Source organism: Oncorhynchus nerka, linkage group LG23 (assembly GCF_034236695.1).
Source record: "Oncorhynchus nerka isolate Pitt River linkage group LG23, Oner_Uvic_2.0, whole genome shotgun sequence".
In the NCBI taxonomy this organism is placed as follows: domain Eukaryota; kingdom Metazoa; phylum Chordata; class Actinopteri; order Salmoniformes; family Salmonidae; genus Oncorhynchus; species Oncorhynchus nerka.
The window spans coordinates 24,235,444-24,246,807 of NC_088418.1; positions in this window are offsets into that span (position 1 = coordinate 24,235,444).

The window sequence follows — 11,364 nt, forward strand, 5'->3', positions numbered from 1 at the left end:
ACACCCCCAACCCCTCGTCTTACCAGTCTCACCAGACTTTACTCTGTACTTTGTTGAAGCACCTTTGGCAGCAATTACAGCGTTGAGTCTTCTTGCAGCGTCGCTGCACAGCTATTTTCAGGTCTCTCCAGAGATGTTTGATCGGGTTCAAGTCTGGGCTCTGGCTGGGCCACTCAAGGACATTCAGAGACTTGTCCCGAAGCCACTCCTGTGTTTCTTGGCTGTGTGCTTAGGGTTGTTGTCCTGTTGGAAGGTGTACCTTCTCCCCCGTCTGAGGTCCTTGAGCCCTCTTGAGCAGTTTTTCATCAAGGATCTCTCTGTACTTTGCTCCGTTCATCTTTCCCTCGATACTGACTAGTCTCCCAGTCCCTGCCTCTGAAAAACACCCCTACACTATGATGCTGCCACCACCATGCTTCACCGTAGAGATGGTGACAGATTTCCTCCAGACGTGACACTTGGCATTCAGGCCAAAGAGTTCAATCTTGGTTTCATCATGGTCTGAGAGTTCTTTAGGTGCCTTTTGGCAAACTCTAAGCAGGCTGTCACGTGCCTTAAATCAAATCAAATCAAATAAATGTGTCACATACACATGGTTAGCAGATTAATGCGAGTGTAGCGAAATGCATGTGCTTCTAGTTCCGACAATGCAGTAATAACCAACGAGTAATCTAACCTAACAATTCCAAAACTACTACCTTATACACACAAGTGTAAAGGGATAAAGAATATGTACATAAAGACACATGGATGAGTGATGGTACAGAACGGCATAGGCAAGATGCAGTAGATGGTATCGAGTACAGTATATACATATGAGCTGAGTAATGTAGGGTATGTAAACAAAGTGGCATAGTTTAAATGTATGTATTACATGTATTACATAAAGATGCAGTAGATGATAGAGTACAGTATATACATATACATATGAGATGAATAATGTAGGGTATGTAAACATTATATTAAGTAGCATTGTTTAAAGTGGCTAGTGATATATTTTACATTAATTTCCATCAATTCCCATTATTAAATTGGCTGGAGTTGAGTCAGTGTGTTGGCAGCAGCCACTCAATGTTAGTGGTGGCTGTTTAACAGTCTGATGGCCTTGAGATAGAAGCTGTTTTTCAGTCTCTCGGTCCCAGCTTTGATGCACCTGTACTGACCTCGCCTTCTGGATGATAGCGGGGGGAACAGGCAGTGGCTCGGGTGGTTGTTGTCCTTGATGATCTTTATGGCCTTCCTGTGACATCGGGTGGTGTAGGTGTCCTGGAGGGCAGGTATTTTGCCCCCAGTGATGCATTGTGCAGATCTCACTACCCTCTGGAGAGCCTTACGGTTGTGGGCGGAGCAGTTGCCATACCAGGCAGTGATACAGCCCGACAGGATGCTCTCGATTGTTTATCTGTAGAAGTTTGTGAGTGTTTTTGGTGACAAGCCGAATTTCTTCAGCCTCCTGAGGTTGAAGAGGCGCTGCTGCGCCTTCTTCACGATGCTGTCTGTGTGGGTGGACCAATTCAGTTTGTCTGTGATGTGTACGCCGAGGAACTTAAAACTTACTACCCTCTCCACTACTGTCCCATCGATGTGGAAGTCCACAATCATCTCCTTAGTTTTGTTGACGTTGAGTGTGAGGTTATTTTCCTGACACCACACTCCAAGGGCCCTCACCTCCTCCCCGTAGGCCATCTCGTCGTTGTTGGTAATCAAGCCTACCACTGTAGTGTCGTCCGCAAACTTGATGATTGAGTTGGAGGCGTGCGTGACCACGCAGTCGTGGGTGAACAGGGAGTACAGGAGAGGGCTCAGAACGCACCCTTGTGGGGCCCCAGTGTTGAGAATCAGCGGGGTGGAGATGTTGTTACCTACCCTCACCACCTGGGGGCGGCCCTTCAGGAAGTCCAGTACCCAGTTGCACAGGGCGGGGTCGAGACCCAGGGTCTCGAGCTTGATGATGAGTTTGGAGGGTACTATGGTGTTAAATGCTGAGCTGTAGTCGATGAACAGCATTCTCACAGGTATTCCTCTTGTCCAGATGGGTTAGGGCAGTGTGCAGTGTGGTTGAGATTGCATCGTCTGTGGACCTATTTGGGCGGTAATCAAATTGGAGTGGGTCTAGGGTGTCAGGTAGGGTGGAGGTGATATGGTCCTTGACTAGTGTCTCAAAGCACTTCATGATGACGGAAGTGAGTGCTACGGGGCGGTAGTCGTTTACCTCAGTTACCTTAGCTTTCTTGGGAACAGGAACAATGGTGGCCCTCTTGAAGCATGTGGGAACAGCAGACTGGTATAAGGATTGATTGAATATGTCCGTAAACACACCAGCCAGCTGGTCTGCGCATGCTCTGAGGGCGCGGCTGGGGATGCCGTCTGGGCCTGCAGCCTTGTGAGGGTTAACATGAGGAGTGGCTTCCGTCTGGCCATTCTACCATAAAACCCTGATTGGTGGAGTGCTACAGAGGTGGTTGTCCTTCTGGAAGGTTCTCCCATCTCCACAGAGGAACTCTGGAGCTTTGTCAAAGTGACCATCAGGTTCTTGGTCACCACCCTGACCAAGGCCTTTCTCCCCTGATTTCTCAGTTAGGCAGGGCAGCCAGCTCTAGGCGGTTCCAAACTTCTTTCATTTAAGATTTATGGAGGCCACTGTGTTCTTGGGGACCTTCAATGCTGCAGAAATGTTTTGGTACCCTTCCCCAGATCTGTGGCTTGACCCAATCCTGTCAAGGGGTCTGAATACTTTCCGAATGCACTGCACTGTAGTTATCTACAGCACTGTACTTAATATACTGTAGTTACCTACTTCTTTCATTGTGTTGTGCACATTACACTGTATTCCTGCACAAATAACAACTTAGATGTTGATTGAATTTGATCCAGTTTACCATGACCCTGTTCACACTATTATGATGAAAATATGTCATTTTGAAAGTTCTTAGAGACATGTATCTCACCAGCACTTGTGTAATGTTTAGCAATGCATTCTAAGAAACGGAATGTCCTCATTTCAGGAAGAGCTCAGGAAGCCTGGCTGCAGTTCTGCAGCTGTGAGCTGGAACCTGTCACCCTAACCACTGGCCTAGTCTGTCTACATAAGCCACATAAGGTCATGGCTTTTTCTATCTGTTCCTTTCATCCCAATTGTCATCTCATTTGATTGGTGTAAACAAGGGGTTGGGGGATTTTTCACCAAAATGGTTACACCAGTCATTTAATATATTCATTTGAATGATCAAGAGTGCACTTCAGGATTAAGGACACAGGCTGCATCCTGATTATCTACCCTTTTTCAGAAGTGTGCACTTGCACCATCCCTGTCATGGATTTTAAATCATAGGATAGGAATGGTGTAAGTATTGGCGAGAGGGAGTTTAAGTCCCTGTGAGAAAGTGTACTGGTGCACACTTTGAGAGAAGCGTGGATAATTAAGACTCAGCCAGAGAAATGAGATACAGCCAGTGGCGACCCATCATTGAGGACAGGTGGGGCAGAGCATGCTTTGCATGTTATTTTGGCATTAATACGTGTCACATATCAGTTTGCAAACAATGAAAAAAACAACATTGAGTTAATAAAGCCACAAACAAACATGGTGTATTGTTTTGCTTTCTTGAGTAAGACAGCTCCTAAATGCAAGTGTTTCAGCCTAGCTCAGTGCTTTCTGTGGTGGTGAGGCAGCCAGCGGTAAATACGGATCGTAGGGGTTGGTAATGTTCTCTAGTTGCGCCGTGATTGGCTCAGTGTTCTGTTACTCATGGGGACGCAAAATCAACGGGGAGAGCTGGAAAATTCAAGCCCCTTGAGTGCTGCCATAGATTTACATTAGTACTGCCCATCAAAGAAGGCTCAAGGTCATTGGCCACAGATGAAATTATGTCAAATCACGTTATATCTACCATAGCTTTGATTGGACTGATCATGTCAACATAATACTTTCAGAATCTTAGCTAGCAAGCTAGTCAAGCAGTCATCATCGTGAATTAAGTTGACAATCTGCTGGCAAATCCTTGTCATATGAAGAAAAATTATAGATTAAACGTATTGGTGCTCATCGGCCATTGGACTTAAACATTACACAACAAGTTGGAAATTGCAAATTCAACAATGAGTAGTTTGGAAGGAATCAGTGGCTAACTGCAAGCGTTGCATAGCAATCACTAGCCTGCTATTCAGTGGAGAGGATGTGTGGTCCAAGTCTGGATTTAAGGGTCTATTTTCCAAGCTTAAAAGGATAAACATTAACTCGCAACACATCATGTGCCAGAAAAGGTTGAACACATTGGCCATGCTGTCAATCCAGAATAACTTTTAACTTTTTTGAACGTGACGTTCAAAATAACTTGAAACTCGGAACTGGGAAATCTCAGAGTTCAAGACATCTAGGAAAATACGCGCTACGACTGGGAAAATACATTTTGAACGGTCATCCAACTCTGAATTCAAAGTCAGGAACTCAGACCTCTTTCTAGAGCTCTGACCTGAAGATCACTGACGTCATGATTCTACCTGTTTTCTTTCCAAGTTCCCAGTTGTTTGAAAGCACCATAAATTCAGAGAATGCCAGACTTTGATGACCAAATTTTCCCACAAGAAGGACCACCGTGCCACCTTCCTGTTCATGTGAGCCCAGCACAACAAGGTGAGTCCAAACATGTATTGTATGCTGCTGCATAAATTATGTAATATGTCACAGCCGTTAAAAGAACTGGACCAAGGTGCAGCGTGGTGAGTGTACACTTTCTCTTTTATTCAAAATGACACAGAGAAACCAAGCCGTGACGCTTAAGGCTATGTGCCATCAAACAACGTTAACTTCCCACAAACACAGGTGGGAAAAAGGGTACCTAAGTATGATTACCAATCAGAGACAACGATAGACAGCTGTCCCTGATTGAGAACCATATCCGGCCAAAACATAGAAATATAGGAATAGAAAATCATAGAAACACAAAACATAGAATGCCACCCCAACTCACGCCCTGACCAAACCAAAATAGAGACATAAAAAGGATCCCCCCCCCCCCAACGGCGCGGACTCCGGCCGCAAAACCTAAACCTATAGCGCCGACCCCGGACTGGGGACCCTCGTAGCGGGCCCCGGACTGGAGGCCATCTCTGGAGGCCCCGGGCTGGAGGCCGTCTGGAGGCCGTCTCTTGAGGCTCCGGGCTGGGCGCAGGCACAGGACTCACCAGGCTGGGGAGACATACAGGCCGAGGCAAACTAGTGCAGTGTCCAATAACAGCAGTGGTTGATGCTTTTTGCCTACTGTAAACATTTCACTTGGAAATTATGGTATGAATATTTGATTTGAACCTTCTGACCAATTAGTGGGTGAGGCAGCGCCACTCTGTCTGATTCGCGTCTTTCTTTTTCCCAACGCAGTTATGCCAAAACCACGCCCCGTTATTCAGAGGGACGTTCTACTACGCTCCTATTGGCTAGCTAGCGTTGTCTCACTCATAGGCAATCAGTGCAGAGACAGTAAATCAAATCAAATCAAATCAAATTTATTTATATAGCCCTTCGTACATCAGCTGATATCTCAAAGTGCTGTACAGAAACCCAGCCTAAAACCCCAAACAGCAAGCAATGCAGGTGTAAAAGCACGGTGGCTAGGAAAAACTCCCTAGAAAGGCCAAAACCTAGGAAGAAACCTAGAGAGGAACCAGGCTATGTGGGGTGGCCAGTCCTCTTCTGGCTGTGCCGGGTAGAGATTATAACAGAACATGGCCAATATGTTCAAATGTTCATAAATGACCAGCATGGTCGAATAATAATAAGGCAGAACAGTTGAAACTGGAGCAGCAGCAGTCAGGTGGACTGGGGACAGCAAGGAGTCATCATGTCAGGTAGTCCTGGGGCACGGTCCTAGGGCTCAGGTCCTCCAAGAGAGAGAAAGAAAGAGAGAATTAGAGAGAGCATATGTGGGGTGGCCAGTCCACTTCTGGCTGTGCCGGGTGGAGATTATAACAGAACGTGGCCAAGATGTTCAAATGTTCATAAATGACCAGCATGGTCGAATAATAGTAAGGCAGAACAGTTGAAACTGGAGCAGCAGCATGGCCAGGTGGACTGGGGACAGCAAGGAGTCATCATGTCAGGTAGTTCTGGGACATGGTCCTAGGGCCCAGGCCAGTTGAAACTGGAGCAGCAGCATGGCCAGGTGGACTGGGGACAGCAAGGAGTCATCATGTCAGGTAGTCCTGGGGCATGGTCCTAGGGCTCAGGTCCTCCGAGAGAGAGAAAGAAAGAGAGAAGGAGAGAATTAGAGAACGCACACTTAGATTCACACAGGACACCGAATAGGACAGGAGAAGTACTCCAGATATAACAAACTGACCCTAGCCCCCCGACACATAAACTACTGCAGCATAAATACTGGAGGCTGAGACAGGAGGGGTCAGGAGACACTGTGGCCCCATCCGAGGACACCCCCGGACAAGGCCAAACAGGAAGGATATAACCCCACCCACTTTGCCAAAGCACAGCCCCCACACCACTAGAGGGATATCTTCAACCACCAACTTACCATCCTGAGACAAGGACGACAACGCTTTGAGCGTTCTCCAAATCCGGAAGTGACAGTAACCTTCCAAGGTAAGGATGGAAAGTGTAATTTAACAATTAGCTGGCAACCATAATGCAGGCCTATTATTATCATGTTAGGTAACATTTGCCCATGTATTTATTTTCAGTTTCAATGAGTTGTAAAAATGTCTCAGAACTCTGCTGAATTCCCTCAATTGAAGGTCAGCTACATTAACCTAGGCTGCTTAACGTTACTTAACCTTACTAGCTCAGTATTTGAAGTTGTTATATTATCATTAGTAGTCTATTATCAGGTAAAAGCATATGCTTATTATTCATAATTTCTCAAATATGTATTAGCTAATCATTCAGTAGAATAAGCTATGCCACAGCCATTCAATCTGTCTTTGAGCGTTAAGGGACGTTAATGGTTAGCTCGGTCCACAACATTATGTTCTTATATTTTTCTATCTTGAAATACAAGGGCAAATGTTAATCAGTGACTGAAATTTCGCGCTACGTGATATTCACTTCCGGATTTGGAGAACGCTCAAAGCGTTGTCGAACTAACATCTGAATAACGGGGCGTGGTTTTGGCTTAACTGCGTTGAGGAAAAGAAAGTCGCGTCTGATTCATATCGCGTGATTTCTGATGATAGTTATCGATAATAAAGTGACGGATTGGTTCTGTATAGTGGCCAAAACCCGCATGTTTTCGTTCAAACTCTGTTTTTTCTCTCTCCCAACACAAGCAGTGGGCGTCTTCTGTTTTGAAAAACAACTGCAGACAGCCCGGATCCGTAGTTGCTTTTCACAACAGAAGCCGCTCCACTGCTTGTGTTGTGAGAGATATTTTTTTTATTAGTTTGAACGATAACATGGGGGTTTGGCCCATCAATAGCCACTGGCCTGGAGTTGGGGAAAAGGTGTCTTATTTTTTTAGGGGATAGATCAGCTATGAAATTAGAAGATAGAATTGGAGTCTATCAAATAACATTACTTGCACAATTTTGAATTCCCCTTTTTATTCACTATATTTTTTGGTGGGTGGAAAACATTACAACTCTATATATGTATATATAACGTTCTTTGTTGAATTGTACTGGACTTCAAGTGTTTTGCCAATCATCCAATCACTCCAATCTTAATTCCAACACTCAGATGTCCATCAACCCATAACCCATCTTTCCCAGTACACTACCCCTTTACTATTTCCTTTTGCAATACATCCTTCTATTTTACTGTGATGTCTTATGAGGGTCTTGAAGAATTGCTGTGTACCATTTCTATAGAGATTTCCCTAAAAATTAATACTTTATCTAAGAGTATAATACATTTTCCCATTGATTGAATGTGTTTTTCAGATATCATAACAGTGCTGTTTGTAGATCTATCTGAACACAGACATTATGACTTAAGAACCACTCCTGGACATGACTTCAAAATCAAGCCACCGAAGGACAGTAATCAAAACAGAGTATCTGTTGACTCTGTTTCCTTGTGGCAGAGTCTCCACAAGGCTGACTGTTCATTCTTTTTGTGGCGAGAATTTCTTTCTAATAGTTTAAATTGAAATGAACTGAATGATTTTTTGTATATCAGTTCATAAACCCAATGCCATGGTATTGGGACATAAAACATCTGTTTCCAACTATCTAGAATTTTATGCGGAATAGTTGTCAAACCTCTCGACCTTAAGTAAAACATGCAATTTACGAATGATGCTAGCTAGTCATTTTAAGCCATGCATAGTTTTTCATTGGAGGCAGAGAAACCAATGAATTCCTTTCTCTTTTGAGTAATTGCCTCTTCCATTTTTGTGGCAAAGCTGCAATGAGTTGATTATACTTTTGTATTGAGCATACATCTCCATAAACCCAGGGAAAAAAACCTTTTGAGAGAACCAATCGAAGCTCAATCAATTCCTGGAAGAATGTTGCACCAACAAACGGACTCCTTTCTAGATCAGTGGGCCACAACTCTTCCTCACTGTGTACCACGTGGGCCACGTCAGAGAAGCAAGTTCTAGGCTACTTATGTTTATTATTTTTGTTCTCAATCAATATGTACTGCACTTTGACAATATGTACTCTTTCTCTGTTTGTCCCTCTTTCTTTATCTCTTTCTCACCTTCTCTCTCTCTCTCTCTAAAAAGTTGACCCATGACCTCCCAGAGGCATCTCCTGTTTTTTTCCACTGTTCTGTCAGAGTGATGAACAGAAAGAAAGAGGTGTGGAGGGTTAGTAATAGATCTCTCCTCTCTGACACCACCTCCATAATCTCTGTACCACCCATGCTGGCCCCTCCTCCCGCTGCAGTGCCCTACCCTACCCTACCCTCTTTCTCTCATCTTACCCTCTCAGGACCATATCAGTTAGAAATCTGGAGAGAAGCGTCATTTTATATTAGATTACCAGTGACTAGCGACATACGAACCGGATAATTGGTAGGAGTTATACTCACCATACATTCTATATATATATTTTTGTAATTAACTAAAGTTGGTGCTGTTGAACACATAATAAACATGACTCTCTCTCTACCTTTAATTGATGTTTACACTGTGCATTTCCTGTGATCCTATGGTTTTTGGAAATTCTGAAATTCAAGAACTGCATTTTCTTTGTCTGCAGTACTATGGTGATAGATGAGTAGTCTACTGTAGAGTACATGTACATTTTACATTTACATTTAAGTCATTTAGCAGACGCTCTTATCCAGAGCGACTTACAAATTGGTGCATTCACCTTATGACCTCCAGTGGAACAGTAGTGCATCTAAATCTTTTCAGGGGGAGGGGGGGTGAGAGGGATTACTTTATCCTATCCTAGGTATTCCTTAAAGAGGTGGGGTTTCAGGTGTCTCCGGAAGGTGGTGATTGACTCCGCTGTCCTGGCGTCGTGAGGGAGTTTGTTCCACCATTGGGGGGCCAGAGCAGCGAACAGTTTTGACTGGGCTGAGCGGGAACTGTACTTCCTCAGTGGTAGGGAGGCGAGCAGGCCAGAGGTGGATGAACGCAGTGCCCTTGTTTGGGTGTAGGGCCTGATCAGAGCCTGGAGGTACTGAGGTGCCGTTCCCCTCACAGCTCCGTAGGCAAGCACCATGGTCTTGTAGCGGATGCGAGCTTCAACTGGAAGCCAGTGGAGGGAGCGGAGGAGCGGGGTGACGTGAGAGAACTTGGGAAGGTTGAACACCAGACGGGCTGCGGCGTTCTGGATGAGTTGTAGGGGTTTAATGGCACAGGCAGGAGCCCAGCCAACAGCGAGTTGCAGTAATCCAGACGGGAGATGACAAGTGCCTGGATTAGGACCTGCGCCGCTTCCTGTGTGAGGCAGGGTCGTACTCTGCGGATGTTGTAGAATGAACCTACAGGAACGGGCCACCACCTTGATGTTAGTTGAGAACGACAGGGTGTTGTCCAGGATCACGCCAAGGTTCTTAGCGCTCTGGGAGGAGGACACAATGGAGTTGTCAACCGTGATGGCGAGATCATGGAACGGGCAGTCCTTCCCGGGAGGAAGAGCAGCTCCGTCTTGCCGAGGTTCAGCAGAGGTGGTGATCCGTCATCCACACGAATATGTCTGCCAGACATGCAGAGATGCGATTCGCCACCTGGTCATCAGAAGGGGGAAAGGAGAAGATTAATTGTGTGTCGTCTGCATAGCAATGATAGGAGAGACCATGTGAGGTTATGACAGAGCCAAGTGACTTGGTGTATAGCGAGAATAGGAGAGGGCCTAGAACAGAGCCCTGGGGACACCAGTGGTGAGAGCACGTGGTGTGGAGACGGATTCTCGCCACGCCACCTGGTAGGAGCGACCTGTCAGGTAGGACGCAATCCAAGCGTGGGCCGCGCCGGAGATGCCCAACTCGGAGAGGGTGGAGAGGAGGATCTGATGGTTCACAGTATCGAAGGCAGCCGATAGGTCTAGAAGGATGAGAGCAGAGGAGAGAGAGTTAGCTTTAGCAGTGCGGAGCGCCTCCGTGATACAGAGAAGAGCAGTCTCAGTTGAATGACTAGTCTTGAAACCTGACTGATTTGGATCAAGAAGGTCATTCTGAGAGAGATAGCGGGAGAGCTGGCCAAGGACGGCACGTTCAAGAGTTTTGGAGAGAAAAGAAAGAAGGGATACTGGTCTGTAGTTGTTGACATCGGAGGGATCGAGTGTAGGTTTTTTCAGATGGGGTGCAACTCTCGCTCTCTTGAAGACGGAAGGGACGTAGCCAGCGGTCAGGGATGAGTTGATGAGCGAGGTGAGGTAAGGGAGAAGGTCTCCGGAAATGGTCTGGAGAAGAGAGGAGGATAGGGTCAAGCGGGCAGGTTGTTGGGCGGCCGGCCGTCACAAGACGCGAGATTTCATCTGGAGAGAGAGGGGAGAAAGAGGTCAGAGCACAGGGTAGGGCAGTGTGAGCAGAACCAGCGGTGTCGTTTGACTTAGCAAACGAGGATCGGATGTCGTCGACCTTCTTTTCAAAATGGTTGACGAAGTCATCTGCAGAGAGGGAGGAGGGGGGGGGGGAGGAGGATTCAGGAGGGAGGAGAAGGTTGCAAAGAGCTTCCTAGGGTTAGAGGCAGATGCTTGGAATTTAGAGTGGTAGAAAGTGGCTTTAGCAGCAGAGAGAGAAGAGGAAAATGTAGAGAGGAGGGAGTGAAAGGATGTCAGGTCCGCAGGGAGGCGAGTTTTCCTCCATTTCCGCTCGGCTGCCCGGAGCCCTGTTCTGTTCATGTCATGTCATATTCAAGCCAGTAGGTGCTAGAACACCTAGCTACTGGTGATACTTGTGGTACTGTAGGGTTATTTTATGATAAAGACGTCAGTGATGGCAGGAATTAAAATATT